The 22,402-nt window shown below is 44.7% G+C and overlaps 1 protein-coding gene across 1 annotated transcript in view; it reads left to right on the forward strand.

Moving 5' to 3' along the window:
• The window catches only part of LOC308676582 (KAT8 regulatory NSL complex subunit 1-like), a gene marked incomplete at its 5' end in the record, with an annotated part of 305,549 nt that overhangs the window by 266,328 nt on the left and 16,819 nt on the right, over window positions 1-22,402 (forward strand). The gene's annotated exons all lie outside the window — the stretch shown is intronic.

Genomic DNA, 22,402 nt, shown 5'->3' on the forward strand with positions numbered 1-22,402 from the left:
GTATTCAGGCTTGCAAAATGGCGGATCGAGCCTCTGCTGGCGGCAGAGGCTTGCAGAACGGCGGATCGGCTTATACTCGAGTCAATAACTTTTTCCAGTTTTTGGGGGTGAAATTGGGGGTCTCGGCTTATACTCGAGTCGGCTTATACTCAAGTATATACGGTAATTTAAATGGGTCTTCTCTGTTGAGGAAACCATAGTTCCAGCATTGCTTAGAGGGTAATTAGAATTCAGAGAGCCAGTTTGGTGTAGTGGTTAAGGCATCAGGCTAGAAACCAGGTGATGGCAAGTTCTAGTCCCATCTTGGGCCCAAAGCCAGCTGGGTGATCTTTGGCCAGTCACTTTCAGCCCTACGAAGGAGGCAATGGCAAATCACTTCTCAAAACCCTTGGCAAGGGAATTGCAGGGACTTGTCCAGGTAGTCTCCCAACACAATTGAATGGAAGAAAAAAATTGAATTCAGACTACAACTGAAATAGCCACTCTCAAAGCAATTACAGCTTTTCCCTGGAAAAAGGTGATTGTGTTGTTTATATAATGGTAGACTGATCATGACAAAATTGTCCATGCATTGGATTTTGCCATTATTCTTTGACAGTTCATGTGACTATGCCATCAGAAGCTGTTCCAACCCAAGGGGGGGCGGGGCCAGTGCCATGGCGGGATGACACATCCTTTGGGAGCTCCCGAGAGACTGTCACTTTTCAGCTGTTGGGGGGGGGTGTCTGTCTGAGTTCCAGACAGATCAGAGCCGTCCTGTAGGGACAGTGAAGAGGGGAGGTACAGTTTGGCAGCACAGGAGGGATCGCAACCTCCTGGAGAGCCAACAGAAGCTTCCTGGACCAGCAGCTATCAGACGGCCATTGCGAGCCGTCACAAGCTGGGGCGGCCACTTGGAAGATCTGGAAAGTAAGTTTGGAGGACTGCCTGGGTGAGATGATTGAGAGACCTTAAATGCTGGAAATTGGGGGGGGAAATAAGAAGAATTTGAAGCTGTGGTGAAGTGGGGGGCGCAGCAGACTTTTAAGCTCCTCTTCCGGAACTGCAGCGGCGGACAACAGTGGAAGGCAAAAGAAGGCAATGAATCAAGTATCTCGGCTGAGAATACTCTTGAAGCTTATGAAAAAAATAAGGGAGACTAAGTGATCTTGAATGACAGCTGCTGGACTCACTGATAAGAAGTTTACAGAGTCTGTTTTTTAGTTTGCGGAACGGTGGATTGAAAAAACTTTGGAGACCATATTTTTGATTTTCTCTTCTTTTGGACTAAGGCACGGAGATTCTGAAACGAACAAAGAGTGTAACTTGTATGGATTAATTTTTTCTCTCTATTTTTTTAGATATAAGGATATTTGGCTTTTCCCTTCTCTTTTTCATTCCTTTTCCCTTTGTTCTCACCTTTTCTTGTCACTGAAATTTTTTGTACTTTATTATTATTATTATTTATTTATTTATCTTTTGTTGGAGCACATTTGGATTATAATACCCCATCGACATTTGGATTACAACCTACTGGAGAAAATGAAGAAGACTACAACACACCCAGCAACAGCTGCACTAATATCACAGAGTCTGGTGGGACAGAAATCACTGGACAATACAACGCAACGAGAGATCTAACATGGAATTGAAAAATATGATACTGGCTCTACACACAGACTTCAAAGAAGGGATTGGCAAACTAGAAGAGGACCTAAAAGAGGTCAAAGAACTGATGGAGAAAAATGAACAAAGACTGCAACAAGCTGAAGAAAGAATTGAATTAACAGATAAGAGACTAGAGGAGATTGATAACCGACTTACATTAACAGACAGGAATCAGGAAAAAATGATTATCACTTTAGAGAGGGATAGAGCTGATTATTATTTAAGATTCCAAAATGTTAAAGAAGAAAAGGGAGAGAACCTAGCAGATGTAATGGCAGGAATATTAGTAGAAGCATTGCAAGAAAGCAAGGAAAAGGTAATTAATTATATAGATGAGATATTTATTTATTTTATTTATTTATTTTAATTCCATTTATATCCCGCCCTTCTCCGAAGACTCAGGGCGGCTTACAAGCTTAGCAGTAGCCTTCATTCTATGTATATGCCTGCTTATTAGGGCTTTTTGCCTCCGGCTTTCAGCCCCCTGCATCGGGGTCCATCGATCTGCTATCCTGCGTCTCCTGCTCTCCCCGCTTTGCGTTTCCCGCCTTGAGATGAACTCTGCTCTCCAACTTAACTATGGTTACCCTCAGGTTAACCCTGATAACTGCTGCTCTTCTTTTTCTCTCTCTATGGTCCCCACTGAAGCAAGAAGGTCTTGGACGAGCCTCTGTGAGAGGGTGGCTCGTATATGTTATCATCGATACCAACCAATTACCATCTGCTGCCTCCCTAGAGGTGAGAGATCTAGGGAGGTATGCCTTCTTGAGTTGGCAATTGTCCATCCCATCGTAGATCTGGGCCCTTCGTGAGAGGGAGGTGCCTGTTCTATCCTGGAGTCATCTGACTGGTACCCAGCTCAGTGGCAGGGAGCTGGTGAATTGGACACTTTTGACCTTCCAGCTTTTCAGCTTTCCAACTTTTGACTGATGGACTGCCTGACTGGACTCCCCCGGACTAATGGTTTTATCTTACTCCAGCACAGCCTTATTGGCGCTCAGGGGTGCCCCCCTCTCCTGGGTGCGACCCGCCTGCCTTTCCATCGTGCCTCTTGATGACGGACCCAATTATTGGGACCCCGCGAGATGGCTGGGCAGGGACAGGAGCCTCTCTCCCAAATTTAATAAGAGGCCCCTGGTGTGTTTTTTAGCTAAATGTTTTGAGGGGTTAGGGAGGGGGGTGGGCTTATCGGCTCAGTTGGAAACTAGGGGGGTTCCACCAACCGTTTCTCAGACCAGGTCAGGGACTGATCGCGCCGTGGTAGGGGCTGGGCTGGGGGCTTACGGGGCCCCGGGGCGGGGTGTGGGTTTATCTATTCCCACGGCGGTTGGGAATGGCCGCAGGTGTAGGAACAGGGCCACATCAATACCCGGGGGTGCGTCCCCGCTGTCTTCAAGCGGTGATGCGCTCCAACCCTCTGATTTCAGCACGTGGTACCGGGAGCGAGGATGAGCAGCCACCTGAGCTCAGGCTCGTGTATTTCAATGCCAGGTCCGTAATGAATAAAGCACCTCTCATTCGCGATCTGATTGAGGAGGAGCATGCGGACCTGGCTTGCATTACGGAGACCTGGTTGGGCCCAGAGGGCGGGGTCCCCCTGGTTGATCTTAGCCCATCAGGTTTCCGGGTGCTGCACCAGCCTAGGGCTCAGGGTAGGGGCGGTGGAGTGGCAGTTGTTGTGAGGGAGACCTTATGTCCGCGGGAGGCCACCATAGTCCAGATAGCCGGGTGTGAGTCCCTCCTCCTGAGATGCGGTCCCAGAGCTCAGTTGGGCTTGCTGCTGGTGTATATTTCACCTAGACACGTGGCAGCAGCCCTGCCTGAGCTTCTCGATATCCTCTCAGGGTTGGTGGTTGAGTTCCCCAAACTTATAGTTTTGGGTGACTTCAACCTACCATCCCTGGGGGGATCATCTGAGTTAGCTCGGGAGTTCATGGCTTCCATGACGGCCATGGACCTGAAGCAGGTTATTCTGGGCCCAACTCACGGGGGGGGGGCACACGCTCGATCTGGTTTTTCTATCCGGACGGTGGTTAGATGATCTTGGGGGGGGGGGTTCTCCAATTAATTCACCCCTGTCATGGACCGATCATCATCTCCTGCGGATGGTCTTCCGTTTTGCCACTCCCTGTCGTGGGGTTGCTGAGCCAACAAGATGGTTCCGCCCTAGGCGCCTTATGGACCCTGAGCGGTTCCAAACGGCACTTGGGCCCCCACCTGCCTCCTTTGCTCACAGCTCGGTCGATGCCCTGGTGGAAGCCTGGGAAAGGGCAGCCACAGAGGCACTCGACCAAGTTGTACCCATGCGGCCCTTGACCCGACGCAGATCCCAACGGGCCCCATGGTTCTCCATGGAGCTCCGCGAGATGAAGCGTCGGAGACGGGGCCTAGAGAGCTGTTGGAGGTCCAGCCGATCCGAATCCGACCGGTTACGACTAAGGTCGTTTACGAGAACTTATCTCGCAGCATTGAGGGTGGCTAGGTCTAACCACTTTGCCACCCTCATTGCCTCCGCAGATAATCGCCCGGCCGCCCTGTTTAGGGTAACTCGCTCTCTCCTTAATCAGGAGGTGAGGGAGGAACCCTTGCAGGGTCGAGCCGAGGAGTTTAGTCGATTTCTGTCGGACAAAATCGCTCGGATCCGGACCGGTTTGGACTCCGACTGGGCAGAGTCTGACGAAGAGGATACGGGCGGTCTTGTCGATTTAATCTGGGAAGAGTTCGATCCTGTGACCCCTGAAGAAGTGGACAAGATCATGGGGAAGCTGAGCTCCACCACGTGTTTGTTGGACCCATGCCCCTCCTGGCTGACTTATGCAGCCCGGGACGGGACACGAGGCTGGCTCCAGGCAGTGATTACTGCTTCATTGAGTCAGGGTAGTTTTCCCGCCGCCTTGAAGGAGGCGGTGGTGAGACCCCTCCTCAAGAAGCCTGCCTTGGACCCAGCAATTTTAAACAACTATCGTCCGGTCTCCAACCTTCGCTTTTTGGCGAAGGTTGTTGAGAGCGTGGTGGCGCATCAGCTCCCTTTGTTCTTGGAGGAAGCTGACTACCTAGACCCGTACCAATCGGGTTTCAGGCCCGGGTACAGCACGGAGACGGCATTGGTCGCGCTGGTGAATGATCTCTGGCAGGCTCGGGACAGGGGTTGTTCCTCTGTCCTAGTCCTTTTAGACCTCTCAGCGGCTTTTGATACCATCGACCATGGTATCTTGCTGCGACGTCTCAGGGGGTTAGGAGTGGGAGGCACAGTTCTCCAGTGGTTCTCCTCTTACCTCCTGGGACGTTCGCAGTCGGTGTTAGCAGGGGGGCAGAGATCGACCCTGAGACCTCTCATTTGTGGAGTTCCTCAGGGATCGGTTCTCTCGCCTCTCCTGTTCAACATCTATATGAAGCCGCTGGGTGAGATCATTCGTGGTTTTGGAGTTGGGTATCACCAATATGCTGATGATACCCAGCTTTTTATTTCGACCCCAAACCACCCCAGTGATGCCCTCGACGTGATGTCCCGTTGCCTGGAGGCGGTCCGGGTCTGGATGGGGAGGAACAGGCTTCGACTCAACCCTGACAAGACTGAGTGGCTGTTCGTGCCGGCATCCCGGGAAATTCCGATTATTCCATCATTGGCCATGGGGGGTGAGCTATTACCCCCCGTAGATAGGGCCCGCAACTTGGGGGTCCTTCTAGACTCACAGCTCTCTTTGGAAGAGCATATTGGAGCTGTGACTAGGGGGGCCTTTGCCCAGGTTCGCCTGGTGCGCCAGTTGCGGCCCTATCTAGACCGGGATGCCTTGCGCACAGTCACTCATGCGCTCGTGACCTCTCGTCTAGACTACTGTAATGCTCTCTACATGGGGCTGCCCTTGAGGTCCACCCGGAGACTCCAGCTGGTGCAGAATGCAGCCGCGCGAGTCGTCTTGGGAGTTTCCCGATACTCCCATGTTACACCTTTGCTCCGCGAGCTGCATTGGCTACCGGTTGGTCTCCGGGTGAGGTTCAAGGTGTTAGTTATGACTTACAAAGTCCTTCATGGCATGGGTCCGGATTACCTATGGCAACACCTGCGACCGGCGTCAACTTCCCTCCGTCCAGTGCGCTCCCACAGAGAGGGCCTCCTCAGGGTGCCGCCGATCAAAGAATGACGATTGGTGACCCCCAGGGGGAGAGCGTTCTCTGTGGGCGTGCCAGACCTCTGGAACCGCTTACCGGTTGAGCTCCGGACGGCCCCCGACCTTCACTCCTTCCGGCGCGATCTTAAAACATTCTTTTTCGAACAAGCTGGCCTGGTCTGACGAGATGGGGTTGGGTTTTTAAAATTAGTTTTTAACTTAATATGTATTGATTTTATGGGCATGATGTTTAATGGTTTTTTAATTTTTGTACTTGATCTTTATTGTGTATTGCCCTGTTCACCGCCCTGAGTCCTTCGGGAGAAGGGCGGTATAGAAATCAAATTATTAAATTAAATTAAATTAAATTTCACACACACCCCAAGCGGCATTATTACAAAGTCAGCTTAATTGCCCCCAACAATCTGGGTCCTCATTTTACCTACCTCGGAAGGATGGAAGGCTGAGTCAACCTTGAGAATACATACTAGATATGCAATGAGAAATACTCTCCCCAGAGAGGTGCATATAAGATTTACTAAAAAAGCATTAAGGGCAGATATACTACAAAAGCTGAGAAATGTTAAAATAAAGAGAGAGAGAGTGATCTTAAAACAGATCTCAAGAAGAGTGAGAGACCTGAGAAAGGAGTATCAATTTCTGACGAAATGCTTAATTAAAAAAGGGATAAATTTTAGATGGTTAATACCAGAAGGAGTAATGATAAATTGGCAAGAACAGAGACATAGACTGGACACATTAGAGAAAGCAGAACTTTTCTATGATCAATACTTTGGGCAGCAAGAAGAAGAAAGGCTGAGAGGGGAAAGAGTAATCAGACAGCAAGGAGACGAGACAGAGAAGCAACGGAGTAAGTATAGCATAGAACAGGAGGAAAGGGTGTTGAGAGAAGGGACGAGCAAAAGAGGCAAAAGAGCAAAGAGAGATGAGAATAACGAGAGCAACTAAAACTTCAGATAAATAATCATGGAAGAAGAGATAAAAGCAATTTTGATAAATGTAAATGGACTAAATTTGGCTATAAAAAGAAAAAGAACACTAAATAAATTGGGGAAATTAAAAATGGACATAATTTGCTTACAAGAAGTTCACATTAGGAAACAACATAAAAATCTAGTAGAATATCCAAAATTGGGAGAATTATATACCTCACTTGCGGATCAGAGTAAAAGAGGTGTGGTATTATATATTCAAAAAGCAATACAAACCAAATTGATATATTCAGACGAAGAAGGGCGAATTTTAATGGTGGAAGTAATTATGAATTGTAAAAAAAACTGTATTGGTAGTGATTTACGCCCCAAATGAAAACCAAGAAAACGTCTATTCAAAATTACACCAGAAAATAATAGAATTGGAATTTGAAAGCATATGTATGATTGGAGATTTCAATGCTATTGTAAGGGCCGGGCTGGATTATAATACGATTAAAAAAACCAAGACCCTAAGGAGAACACTTCCAAAATCTTTTCATAATATGGTGGACGTTTGGAGAGAAAAATATCTGGAAAACAAGCAATATACATTCTATTCTAACAGACACCTGTCCTGGTCGAGAATAGATATGATATGGACATCAATAGACTTATTCACAAATACACAAACTATAAAAATAGAAACAAACATGTGGGCGGACCACAACCCAGTCACAATTATATGGAAAGGACAAAAAAAGAACGTGATGGACATTAAATCAAACTGTATTGAATGAAAAAGACTTCCAGCAATGTATGGAAAAAAAATTACTTTCTTCTTCAAGGAAAACAAAAAAGAAGATACCACACTTCAAAATGTCTGGGATATGGCGAAAGCGTACATGAGAGGACTTGCTATTTCTTATATGGGGAAAAAGAATAAACAGAAAAGACAAATTAGGGAAAAACTGGAGGAAGAATATAAGACTCTTGAGAAAGAATTACAGAAAGATGCACAAAACAAAAAGATAAATTCAATGGAATTGAACAAGCATAAAATGAACTTAATAGAAAATGAAGAAGTGGCAATGAAAATAAAGGCAGCTAAACAAACCTTTTTTGAACATGCAAACAAACCAGGGAGATGGTTGACATATAAAATTAAAAAGGAGAAAGAGAAGAGATGAATTAAATAACTGGAAGATGCCGAGGGGACTTTACAACACTGGAATGAAGAAAAGAAAAAAATAGCTTGGGAATATTATGAGAATTTATATAAGCAACAAGTAGTTTCAGATGATAGGATAAAACAATTCTTGGAAAAAACAGAGATACAGTACCTAAAGTACCAGAGAAATTTAAAAAGCTACTACAAGAGAAAATAACAAAGATGGAATTAACAGAAGCAATTAAAAAACAAAAGAACGGCAAAACACCAGGACCAGATGGGCTACCAGCGGAACTATATAGAACATTGCAGGAATTGTTAGGCAATGTAATGCTGGAACTCTATAATGAACTCCTCTCTGAAGCTAAGATACCAGATTCGTGGTCGGAAGGACTTATTACCCTGATACCAAAGGAAGAAACAGAAATACAGAAAATAAAGAACTATAGACCAATTTCTCTGCTGAATGTGGACTACAAAATATTCGCATCAATCATGGCCGAAAGACTTAAAAAGTTCCTAAACGAATTTATACATCTGGATCAAAATGGGTTCCTGCCCAAAAGACAGATTGGAAACAATATTTATAATGAGACTATTAGAATATTATGAAACACATCCCAAAAAACAGATGGCATTGATGTTTTCGGATGCGCAGAAAGCATTTGATAATGTGAATTGGCAATTCATGATAAGACAACTTCAGATTATGGATTTTGGGGAGAAATTTATAAATGTAATTAAAACAATCTACAATAAGCAAATAGCCAAAATAATGATTAATGGAGATATGACTGAAAAGATTAATATTATGAAGGGAACAAGGCAGGGATGCCCTTTATCCCCATTATTGTTTGTATTGACACTAGAGATACTAAATAGAAATATAACACAAAATAAGGATATAAAAGGTATGAAAGTTAAGAGAGAAGAATATAAGCTACAAGCTTTCGCAGATGATTTAGTATTTATCTTGGAGGAGCCACTAGAGACAGGACCTGTATTAATAGAACAAATAGAAAAATATGGTGAGGTAGCAGGTTTGAAGATTAATAAAGATAAAACAAAAATGTTAGTGGAAAATATTACTGAAAAACAAAGGAATTGATGGGAAAGTTAGAGATACAGATTGTAAAGAAGGTAAAATATCTGGGGATTCATCTGACAGCAAGATATATAACAAAGAAGATAACTATTATAAATTAAAAAGAAATAGAAGTAGATTTGGATAAATGGAAAAAGGTACAACTATCATTAATGGGTAGGATTGCAATAATCAAAATGAATATATTACCACGATTGTTGTTTTTGTTCTCAACAATACCAATAAGACTGGGAAAGAAATATTTTGAGGTGCTAAATAAAATAATTTTGAAATATATTTGGCAGGGGAAAAAGCAAGGATTAATCTAAAAATGTTACAGGATGCAAGACTCAGAGGTGGGTTTGGCTTACCTAATTGGGAATTATATTACTAGGCTGCAGCATTGTCATGGATGAGAGAATGGATTTTACTGAGGAATACTAGATTATTGATATTAGAGGGACATGACTTACAGTTAGGATGGCATGCGTTCATATGGTATGGGAAAAATAGAATACACAGCTATTTCCAGAGACATCATATCAGGAATTCTTTATTGATGGTTTGGGAGAAAATAAAGAGAAAGCATTACTTGAGGATTCCAGATTGGCTCTCAACTATGGAAGCATTAATACACCCCAATATGTTTAACATGGGTAACATTATAAGATATAAAGACCTACTAACAGACACAGGAAAGCTGAATACCAAACTACAATTAGAGGAACAAGGAACAAAGATGGATTGGTATATGAGAACGCAAATACAATCTAGATATTATTATTATTATTATTATTATTATTATTATTATTATTATTATTATTATTATTATTATTATTATTATTATTATTATTATTATTAATTTTATTTGTATACCGCCCTTCTCCCGAAGGACTCAGGGCGGTTAACAGGGCAGTACATGTTAAAAGACAAAATACAAAAATTAAAAAAGATTAAACAAAATTTATTTATTTATTTATTTATTATATTTTTATACCGCCCTTCTCCCGAAGGACTCAGGGCGGTGTACAGGGCAATAAATACAGAAACAGGATACAAAACTTACAACTCTTACAATAAGTTAAAACACATTAAAAAGTAGGTTAAAACACATTAATAAAACCCAACCCCATCCCCCATATGAAAAAGATGCTAAAATAGATGGTTTTTTTTTATTGAAAAGTTTTACAATAACTAAAATAGATGGTTTTAATTTGGGGAGAACAGAGTTAGATGAAATACGGGAACTGAAGAAAAATGGATTAAAAAAATGTATAGCTACTTACTATATAGGGAATTAGAGGAGGAACAAGTTAAGGAGTCAATGATAAAATGGTCAAGAAACTTTGGATACATGATTGAATTAGATAGATGGCAGCAATTATGGGAAAGAAACTATAAATTGACAATGGCGACAGCGTATAAAGAAAATATGTACAAGATGTTCTACAGATGGCATATGTCTCCAGAAAGACTAGCTAAAATGTTTAAGGACAGATCTATGAAATGTTGGAAATGCCATCAAATACCAGGCTCTTTCTATCATATGTGGTGGACGTGTGCAGAAGCTAAAACCTATTGGAATATAATCAGATCATGGATAGAAAAGATGATACAACAACGTATAGAACTAAGACCAGAAATATTCCTGTTGGGTATTTTACCAGAGAAATACAGCAAAGAGAACACATGCTTGATTATTCATATAACCACTGCAGCTAGGATTGTGTTTGCACAAAACTGGAAGGCACTGAAAGCTCCTCCAGAAGAAGAGGTGGTCGGGAAAATAATGGAATGTGCGGAAATGAATAGATTAACAATGATAATTAAAGATAAGACAGAGTCAGAGTATTATGAAATTTGGGGAAAATTTTATGAGTGGATGAAAAAGAATAGGCTTAAAAGACAGCTAACAATAATTTAGATGGAAGAAAAATGAGATAAGGAAGGAGACCCAGGTGACACAGTACTGCATAACCGGAGGTAGTATAAAAATTTATAGAAGTATATACCGAGAAGGCCAGATTTATAGAAATATTGATGTAATAGAAAATTAATGTTATCGTACCTAATATAGATATTGAAAATCTAAGGAGAGGAGCTGCTCGGACATTACCCCTGAATTGTATCAGAAGAGGAATGGAAGGGAAGAAAGGAGAGGAGAGAGGGAAGAGAGTAGAGAAGGGGGAAGGAAGTAGGAAGGTTAGAGGAAAAGAGGAGAAGTGGGGAGAAACGGGAGGGGAGTGGTGAGGGAAAGAGGAGAGGAGAGGAAGAAGAGGGATGTAGGAAAGAAAGAGGGAGAAAGAAAGTAGAGAAGAGGAAAGAGAAGGAGTGTGGATACGGTGAAAGGGGAAATGGACGAGCAGCACCCAAACTTACGAGTATGTATTTATGTATTGTGGTATATGTGTTGATTTGTTTGTGGAGGAAATGGAAAAATAAAAATGAATATAAATAGGGGGGGAAAAAGAAGCTGTTCCAACCCGGGTCACACTGGCAGGTGCAGATACCAATAAAGTCTGTTTATTGCACAGGTACAGGTAGTCCTGAACTTATGACCACAATTGAGCCCAAAATTTCTGTTGTTAAGTTAATAACCCAGTTGTTAAAAGAAACTGGCTTCCCCATTGACTTTACTTGTCACAAAAGGGGATTACATGACCCTGGGACACAGCAACGGTCATAAATATGAGCCAGTTGTCAAGTGTCTGAACTTTGATCATGTGAATATGGGGATGCTGCAAAGATCATAACCGTGAACAACAGTCGTAAGTCACATTTTTCAAGTGCCATTGTAACTTTGAATGGTCACTAAATGAACTATTGTAAGTCAAGGACTACCTGTATACCACGATAGATGCTCTCCAAAGATGCCAGTAAAGCTCCACCCCAATATTCCCCAAAGGGAGCCATCCACAGTCAGTGCAACTCAGTCCCACAAACTAGGTCCAACAGTCACCAGAGCTGATCCACAAGGCAAGGATCAGCTGGCTAAATACAGCTGGCTAAACCACCCCACCTCTTCATGGATTACTGCCTTGTTGTGGTGAAGGGGCTTGCGTAATTCAATGAAGCTATGAGCTATGCCATACAGGGCCACCCAAGATGGACAGGCACAGAGTTCTGACAAAACGTGATCCACTGGAAAAGGAAATGGCAACCCACTCCAGTATCTTTGCCATGAAAACCCTGTGGACATTACCAAAAGGCAAAATGATATGATGCTGGAAGATGAGCCCCTCAGGTCGGAAGGTGTCCAATATGCTACTGGGGAAGAGCAGAAGACTAGTACTATTAGCGCCAGAAAGAATGAAGCAACTGGGCCAAAGCCGAAAGGATGCACAGCTGTGGATGTATCTGGTGTGAAAGGAAAGTCCGATGCTGTAAAGATTTTTGCTCCATAGGAACCTGGAATGTAAGATCCATGAATCAAGGAAAGCTGGACGTAGTCAAACAAGAGATGACAAGACTGAACATCGACATCTTAGGAATCAGCGAACTAAAATGGACAGGAATGGGTGAATTTAATTCTGATGCCCATCAGGTATACTACTGCAGGCAAGAATCCCTCAGAAGAAATGGAGTAGCCTTCATAGTCAATAAAAGAGTAGGAAAAGCAATATTGGAATACAATTGCTTACAGAGTCAGCATCTTGTCCCCAACAATCTGGGTCCTCATTTTAAGGTTGACTCAGCCTTCCATCCTTCCGAGGTAGGTAAAATGAGGACCCAGATTGTTGGGGGCAATAAGCTGACTTTGTAATAATGCCGCTTGGGGGTGTGTGTGAAAGCCCTAATAAGCAGGCATATACATAGGATGAAGGCTACTGCTAAGCTTGTAAGCCGCCCTGAGTCTTCGGAGAAGGGCGGGATATAAATGGAATTAAAATAAATAAATAAATAAATAAAAACAATCCCCAAAATGACAGAATGATCTCACTTCGAATCCAAGGCAAACCATTCAATATCACAGTAGTCCAAGTCTATGCCCCAACCACTGGTGCTGAAGAGGATGAAATTGACCGATTCTATGAAGCCCTACAGCACCTTATAGAACTAACACCAAAAAATGATGTCCTTATCATCATGGGGGATTGGAATGTTAAAGTAGGAAGCCAAAAGATAACCTGAATAACAGGCAAGTTTGGCCTTGGATTACAAAATGAAGCAGGGCACAGGCTGATAGAATTTTGTCAAGAGAATACGATGGTCATAGCAAACACTCTTTTCCAACAACCCAAGAGACGGCTCTACACATGGACATCACCAGATGGTCAAAACAGTAATCAGATTGACTATGTGCTCTGCAGCCAAAGATGGAGAAGCTCTATACAGTCAGTAAAAACAAGACCAGGAGCTGACTGTGGCTCAGACCATGAGCTTCTTGTTGCAAAGTTTAGGCTTAAACTGAAGAAAGTAGGGAAAAGCGCTAGGCCACTCAGGTATGAATTAAATCATATCCCTGTTGAATATACAGTAGAGGTGACAAATAGATTTAAGGAATTAGATCTGATAGACAGAGTGCCTGAAGAATTATGGACAGAGGTTCGCAACATTGTACAACAGGTAGCAACTAAAACCATCCCAAAGAAAAAGAAATGCAAAATGGCTGTCTGAGGAAGCTTTGCAAATAGCTAAGGAAAGGAGGGAAGCGAAAGGCAAGGGAGAAAAAGAAAGATACGCCCAATTGAATGCAGAATTCCAGAGAATAGCTAGAAGAGATAAGAATGCCTTCTTAAATGAGCAGTGCAAAGAAATAGAAGAAAACAATAGAATAGGGAGGAACAGAGATCTTTTCAAGAAAATTGGAGAGATGAAGGGAACATTTCATGCAAAAATGGGCATGATAAAGGACCAAAATGGCAGGGACCTAACAGAGGCAGAAGAGATTAAGAAGAGGTGGCAAAATTACACAGAAGAACTATACAAGAATGAGCTTAACATCCCTGATAACCACGATGAGGTGGTCACTGACCTCGAGCCAGATATCCTAGAATGTGAAGTGAAGTGGGCCTTAGAAAAGCTGAGCAACAACAAAGCTAGTGGAGGTGACAGTATTCCAGCTGAGCTATTCAAAATCTTAAAAGATGATGCAGTAAAAGTGCTACACTCAATTTGCCAGCAAATTTGGAAAACTCAACAGTGGCCACAAGATTGGAAAAGATCAGTTTACATTCCAATTCCAAAGAAAGGCAGTGCCAAAGAATGTTCAAACTATCGCACCATTGCACTCATTTCACATACTAGTAAAGTTATGCTTAAAATCCTACAAGCTCTACTCCAGCAGTATGTGGATCGAGAACTACCAGAAGTACAGACAGTATTTCGAAGAGGCAGAGGAACTAGAAATCAAATTGCCAACATACGCTGGATCATGGAGAAAGCTAGGGAGTTCCAGAAAAACATCTACTTCTGCTTCATTGATTATGCTAAAGCCTTCGATTGTGTGGATCACAACAAACTGTGGCAAGTTCTTAAAGAGATGGGAGTACCAGACCATCTTATTTGTCTCTTGAGAAACCTATATGCGGGTCAAGAAGCAACAGTTAGAACTGGACACAGAACCACTGATTGGTTCAAAATTGGGAAAGGAGTTCGGCAAGGCTGTATACTGTCGCCCTGCCTGTTTAACTTATATGCAGAGCACATCATGAGAAAGGCAGGGCTAGATGAATCAAAAGTTGGAATTAAGATTGCCGGAAGAAATACCAACAACCTAAGATATGCAGATGATACCACTCTAATGGCAGAAAGTGAAGAAGAACTAAAGAGCCTCTTGTTGCGGGTGAAGAAGGAGAGTGCAAAAGTTGGGTTGAAACTTAACATTAAGAAAACCAAGATCATGGCATCCGGCCCTCTCAATTCCTGGCAAATAGATGGGGAAGAAATGGAGGTTGTGACAGATTTTATTTTCCTGGGCTCCAAGATCACCACAGATGGAGACTGTAGCCAAGAAATTAAAAGACGCTTGCTCCTGGGGAGGAAAGCCATGGCAAATCTAGACAGCACACTAAAAAGCAGAGACATCACCCTGTCAACAAAAGTGCGTATAGTCAAGGCTATGGTCTTCCCAGTTGCAATGTATGGCAGTGAAAGTTGGACCATAAGAAAGGCTGAGTGCAAAAGAATTGAGGCCTTTGAACTATGGTGCTGGAGAAGACTCCTGCAAGTCCCTTGGACTGCAAGGCGATCAAACCGGTCAGTCCTAGAGGAGATCAACCCTGACTGCTCTTTAGAAGGCCAGATCCTGAAGTTGAAACTCAAATACTTTGGCCACCTAATGAGAAGGAAGGACTCACTGGAGAAGAGCCTAATGCTGGGAAAGGTTGAGGGCAAGAGAAGAAGGGGACAACAGAGAATGAGGTGGCTGGATGGAGTCACTGAAGCAGTAGGCATGAGCTTAAATGGACTCCAGAAGATGGTAGAGGACAGGAAGGCCTGGAGGAACATTGTCCATGGGGTCGCGATGGGTCGGACACGACTTCGCAGCTAACAACAACAAATCACCCCAAGCCAGGTTTTCCTTGTGAGGAGGGGCGGGGCTGCTTCCTCCTAAGCAGCCTCACAGACCACCTCTGTGCTTTGCTTTGCTCTGCTCTCCATGCCTGTGTATCAGGTGGGCAAGTCAGATGTTCCTCGTCAGAGGGGATCTGTTGCCTTTCATCACCACTGACTGTCAGCAGTCAATCCTCCTCTGCTTTTGGGCAGGCAGCTCCCTGTCCGGTTGACCACTTCCTCCAATGCTGGACGGGCCTGGGGCTTTGTTGTCCGGAGACCCCGGGCTCTCCAGACATTCCTGGGGAGACATGCCATCCCCATCAGATGGTCTTGGTTCCAGCTCCTCCTACTCCTCCAAACAAGCTTCTGAAGGGGCTATCACAAAAGCTCAGTTTTATTTACATCATAGGAAATTGTGTTCTGTACCAGCCTGCTACCGGCCCTGCAGCAAAAGCAGGGACAACCCCTTTACAAACGGCAAGAGGCTGGAATAAAGCCTGCCAAATTCATTAACATACAACAGAGCAAGACAAGACACCAACCATGAAACAGGAGCTATGAAACAGGAACTATCCAAGCGGTTGCCTTCAGCAAACCAGCCCTCCCACACATTCCCCTTAAATACAGTTCAGGGCGTGGCCTCTCTCTGCCTCCTTCCGAGGTGCCCCATTGCCTTCCTCTGTTTACTCCTGATTGACTGCCTCCTGCGTCGGGCGTCCTTGAACAGGGCCAGCTGTGGGTCATCTTCATCCACGCTGTCAGGCTCACACAGCTGGGTTTCCGTCGTGACCAAGTGGGAGGGGCCCGGCTGAGGGCTCTGCGGAGCCTCAAGGCCATCATCAGCAAGCTCTTCAACACCCCCCTCCTCCTCCTCTGAGTCGTCCGACCCAACTGCCGAACCCACAGGCTGACCCTGAATCACAACAAATTGAACCTTCCTCAGGAAATCATACCAATTCTCAGCTGGCTGTCACTGAGATACATGGGAGTTAAAAATCCACATAGGCGGAGGGTGCCAGGTTGGAGAAGGCTACTGTAGTTGCATGGAGATTTATTTGAACCAGAAATGTATAAAATACCTTCTCCTTGAGTTCTCTTAATAGTTTAGTTGTAACCAAATTGAATTTTTATCATTCTCTTCTGCTGGTAGAGAATTGAAGTCTAAAATCTCAATTTTGTTAGCTTTTGGTACTCAAACCTGATATAGTTATTCATAGGGGATACACACTGAAACACTTCCTTTAAAGACTTGCAGATTCCAAAAAGATGCTTCAGAGTATGTAGGGGCACAAAAGTGGCTCCTGTTTGCAACTCCTTAAAGCAGCTGTGTCTTTTTTTTATCACAAAGTTCCTTGAAGGTAGTTGCAGACACATGTCCATGAATGCTCCAAAGCACTCCTGTGGGGTGGAATCCAAAGGATTACAGTCCTGATTTTTTTTATTTTTTGGTTGTAACCTATCTCAGCCAGGTAAAGGCGGGATTTCAAGCTCATCTGTGTAATACAGGGAGTCCTTGACTTAATGGCCGTTCGTTCAACAACTGTTCAAACTGTAGCTGGTGCCCAGCCCATGTGAGGCTCAGCTACTGTAGAAAGCTAGTTAACGCTATATTTCCAAAGGAAGAAAAAGCCTCAAAACATTGCAAGGGCTGGCACTCATCTCGCTATGTTCTGACACTCTTTCAGAAGCTTTACAATCTTACATAACTTAGTAATCCCATCTGCTTTGAAGCAGCTGCTGACAAGCACACCCAGGAAATGCAAGGTGCAGTTACTGTAGAAAGCTAGCCAACGCGATGTTTCCAAAGTTAGAGCGTCAGAACATTGTAAGGACTGGCAGTCATCTCGCTATGTTCTGATGCTCTAACTTTGGAAACATCGTAGCTTGCTACAGTAACTGCACCTCACATTGGCTGGGTGTGCTTGTCAGCAGCTGCATGGAAAAGGGAAGGTAAGCTGACCTGTGCGATTGGGCAGAGGGAAGACCTACATGCTGGTAAGCCTCCCTGGGCCTCCCCCCCTCCCCGAGGTACCCCTGCATAGTCAATGTCAATGGGGCAAGCTGGGATTGTGGTTGTTGAGCGAGGTGGACATGTGGATACCACACTTAACAATTGCAACAACCTGTGACCCAAATTGTGGCCTCAGTAGTAGTTGTAAGTCAAGGATTACCTACAGGCAGAACCAGAGGATATGGCTGGGAGAGTCTTCTTGCCCTGTACTTCATTAATTCCTCAAGAAAGAAAATAACGTTTGCTTTATGGCTAGTCATGCATTTCAAGTTCGTTACATGTAAAGGTGGGTAACTGGATAATTCAGATGTCAACGCTGCAAACATTGGATGTTTTTGCTCTGACCATATAAGAGGCAGCCTTTTTCTTTAAACTGCTTGCTCTGAATATAAAGAAGTTGTGGGGAGGAGTTATGCTAACCGGATGTATAAATTAGATAAGAATGGCGCACAAGATAACGGAAGTGAAGCTTGCGTTTTGGGCTAATTGGAGAATGTGATTAATGATGTGTAATTAAGGGAGGGAGTTGTGCATGATAATGATGGGTTTAGGGGAGGAGGATTCAGATTCTGGCATCCATCCATGAGTGCCGATGCTTCATTCTCATTATTATAGACTTTTAGAAAAACAATGCCTGAATGTTGTTTGAACTGTCTCATTAATCGGAACCATGACATCATGCCAGAATCTATTTTCTTTCAAACAACCTGGGGGGGGCCTGAGCCCCCGCTGCTGTCTCTAGTAAGGGAGAGAAGCTGGCAAAGATTCAGGGAAGAATCTTCATCATGGGAAGAGGAAGTCTGCTTGGAGACGATAACTTGGCTGCTGATGAAACCTCAGAGGAGGGACTAATAGACGGCTTGCTCTGGGAAGATGGGTTTTTGCAGGACTCCCAATTGGGGGCAGACCCAAGCAGGAGACTCCAGATGCCTCAAGACTGCCCTGCCAGAGTCTTCAAAAGCAGAATGGTGGAGGGCTACCAGACTATCTGCCACTGAGAATTTGGGTGAGTGGAAAATCCTGTCTGCAAACCAGACAGCCTGCCAGCCCCAGGAGTCCCCTGCCAGGCCTTCCAGACCCACAGAGACAGAGGACCCCAGCCTGGGGCCTCTGCAGCAATGGGAGGTTGGGGAACCCCCACAAGTGAAAGGCCAAAAACCTCTGAGCTTGCCACAGCTAATAAGAGGCCTTGCAATAGAAGGGGGTGGTGCAGAAGCCTGGAGATCAGAAGCTGGTGGGAGGACAACAGCAGCAAGGGTGGCAGCAGCAGGGCCAAAACATGCACCCCTGAACATACAGCAGGACCAGTGGGGCCAGCAGCAGTGGGGGCCCCAGCAATCAATGATGGCCCCACCCTTCAGAGCAACCTTTGATGGGGACCCAGAGAAACTGATTTTTTTCCTAAACCAAGTACGCTCTCATTTGAATCTCTGGGCCCATCTCTACCCAGACCCAGGTGCTATGGTTGATGTGATTGCATCAAGCCTAGAGGGAGAAGCATCTGAATGGTTAAACAATTTACATAACGAGCAAGCCCCTGAATTGGAGGACCCCCACCTCTTCCTCCTAGGGCTGAGATAGATTTCAGGACCTATCCATTGCCCTCAAAGCAGAAGAACAAATCCACAAGATAAAACAAGCTGGCCGGCCTGCTCTGGAGTATCTGCAGGAGTTTTGCAAAATAGCCGGTCGGATAGGGAGATGGCCTGAGCAATCCATAATTCATCATTTCAGGGAAGGGTTGGATGACCACCTTTCTCAGGCCTGCATATAATGAGCTGTACCTGACCAGCTGCAAGTATGGTACTGGGCAGCGGTAAGATTAGATGTTCAGCTCGCTCGCTATAAGAAGCCTCTCCCACCTGAAGCCAAGTCGAGGTCAGAACAACCAGAATGGCAATCACCCCCACGAAAATCTCCAGCTACTGTGACGGCTGAAAGACCCAGGCCACCTGTAGGCCCGGCAATTAAGTGTTTCCGGTGCAGACAGCAGGGACATCGAGCAGCGAAATGCCCAGTCCCCTACCCCCAACCGCAGAACAGACCAGGACCAGCAGTGAGAAAGAAACCTGCACAGCGGCTAATGGGAGAGAAATCCAACCAGATGACACAGGAACATGTTGCCCAGGTCACATCCCCCACATGTGAGGATGCTGGAACTCAGGCTGGATCCACCCCCGTTCTACCCTCTTTCGACAGCGATGATGGAGAGAATGACCCGATGGTGAGCCAACACGTCCCGCCTTTTTCACTCCCTGCCAAGCTCATAATCCCTAACTCAGGTATGCAGGTGGATTTAAAGGTGCTAGTTGATTCTGGATGCTCCTGAAGCAACATTAGCTTGCCATTTGCCATGAAACTGGGCATACGAGCAAAACTGCTCTCCAAACCTGTGAGGTTTGAGCAAGCCGATGGCTCCTTGATGGGAGGGACTTTAGTCATGCAATTAATGGAGCTCCTATGCCTAGAAATAGGTGAGCACTGGGAATTTATTCGCTTCCTGGTGGCCCCAAAAATGACTGGGACTGTGATCTTAGGATTAGCCTGGTTGGACAAATGGAAGCCATTTATCTGGTGGGAGAAAGGAATGAGAACTGTGAGACTACCTATAGGGCCTGATCCCCCCATTGATTCAACAGATGTTACAGGGAATTTTAGCCCACCCAATGAGCGAACGCACATGGCTGCCTCATGGCCACCAGGCAAGACGCTCATCCCCAGCGAGTACCAGGACCTAGTGGAGGCGTTTAGTGAGAAAGAATGTGATAGCTTGCCTCCTCACCGGCCCAATGATTGTTCCATTGAACTGTTGCCGGGGGTCAAACTTCCACAAACAAGAATGTACACTATGTCCCCCCTTGAAATGGAGGAGATGCAGCAATATGTGGATACAAACCTAGCGAGGGGATTCATTGAACGGGCCAAGTCTACTGTGGGAGCCCCTGTGTTCAAAGAAAAAAAAGATGGGTCTCTAAGTCTCTGCATAGACTATAAATGTCTGAACGCAGTTAGTGTGGAAAATAAATACCCCCTCCCCCTCCTTAAGGACTTACTAACCCATCTGGCGAATGGGAGTGTCTTCACTAAATTACACCTGAGAGAAGCATATTACCAGGTCAGAATAAAGGAGGGGGATTAGTGGAAAACTGCCTTCAACAGCCCCTTGGGAAGCTACCAGTTAAAAGTCATGCCATGTGGACTGCAGGGGGCCCCAGCCATATTTATGCAGTTAATTAATGAGGTCCTACATGAACATTTATACAAAGGGGTTCTAGTGTATCTTGATGACATCCTGATATACAGTACGAATATGACTAAGCACATAAGACTGGTGAGAGAAGTGTTAAAGAAACTATTGAATGCCAAACTTTATGTCAAAATGTGAATTTCACCAAACCCGATTAGATTATCTTGGCTATAGAATTTCCAATGAAGGCATTGAAATGGACCCAGTGAAAGTGAAAGCTATAATTGAATGGCAACCCCCCCCAAAGACTCGCAAACAGCTCCAGAGCTTCCTAGGGTTTGCCAACTTCTACCGTCAATTTATTCCCTCTTTTGCCGAGATTGCTCTACCCCTTACAGAACTACTCAAAACGGGTAAGGGAGGGGGAAAACCGCGACCTGGCCAACCACTAGTATGGACTATGAGTTGTCAAACAGCTTTTGAGAATTTAAAAAGACTATTTGCTGCTGAGCCAGTTCTAAAGCACCCCTGCCCAGGGGAGCCCTTCGTAATCCCAGCGACATTGCAGTCAGAGCTGTATTACTGCAAAAGAACAAAAGTGGAGTCCTATAACCCTGCTCCTACATCTCCAAAAAATTCACTGAAAGCAAGAGATGGGCAATCTGGGAGAAGGAGGCCTTCGCCATTAGGTGGAGCCTGTTAAACTGGCAACACTATTTAGAGGGGAGCAAGGTGCCATTTGAAGTATGGACAGATCACATAAACCTAGAGGCAATGAAGACACCCCCCCGCAAACTGTCCCCAAAACAAGTGCGGTGGGCACAGTACCTTAATCGTTTCAACTTCACTCTAAAGTACATACCGGGAGGAAAAAACTTCTTAGCTGATGTGCTATCCCGATTGCCACAGTACAAAAGCGAACACGAAGAGGTCAACGAGGCAATTATCCCCAGTTCACAACCTGTGGCAGAACTCACACCTCGCAGAACCCCTAATCCTGATGACCCAGGAGCGAAGAAGATAAAACGAGAGCTGTTCAACCATCAATGGTTCAAAGATAATCAAACCTCTCTAACATGCAGGGATGGTTTGGCATACAAGGGGGGGAAACTGTATCTACCTGAAGCCCTGCGTGTCAATACTCTCAAACAGCCATGATGTAAAACAGACTGGACACTCTGGATATTTAAAAAACTACACCTCATCCACCGGCAATTTTGGTGGCCAGGGCTAAAATGAGATGTAGAAAACTATGTCAGGAGTTGTACTGTATGTGCCACCATGAAAAGAATTCCAGGGAAAACCCCTGGGCTACTGCAGCCGGTGGCAGACCCTTCTCAACCATGGGAAGAAATAGCCATGGACTTACCCAAAAGTAGAGGAAATACTGTCATCTGGACTGTGATAGACCTGTTTTCGAAGCAGGCTCATTTTATCGCCTGTCTTCCATTGCAGTCTACTGAAACCTTTTCGGGGCTCCACTTTAAGACCTCCCCTAAGGAGGCACCTGGACTCCTCGTAGTAGCAGGTCAGAGACACTATGGAGTGAAAAGCATTCTTGGCTCTAGAATCTTTAAAGGGAAATTGCAGTACCTAGTACAATGGAAGGGGTACTTGCTGTCTGAAGCTACTTGGGTGAAATCTAGCGATGTGAAGGCTGACTGACTCATCAAAAAGTTTCATGAAAGAACCCCCAAGAAACCGAAAGATAATCCCTGACATATGCTTTTGTTTACATTACAGGATCTATCCTTCTTGTAAGG

Source organism: Vipera berus (genome assembly GCF_964194415.1).
Source record: "Vipera berus genome assembly, chromosome: W".
NCBI classification, from domain to species: Eukaryota; Metazoa; Chordata; class Lepidosauria; order Squamata; family Viperidae; genus Vipera; species Vipera berus.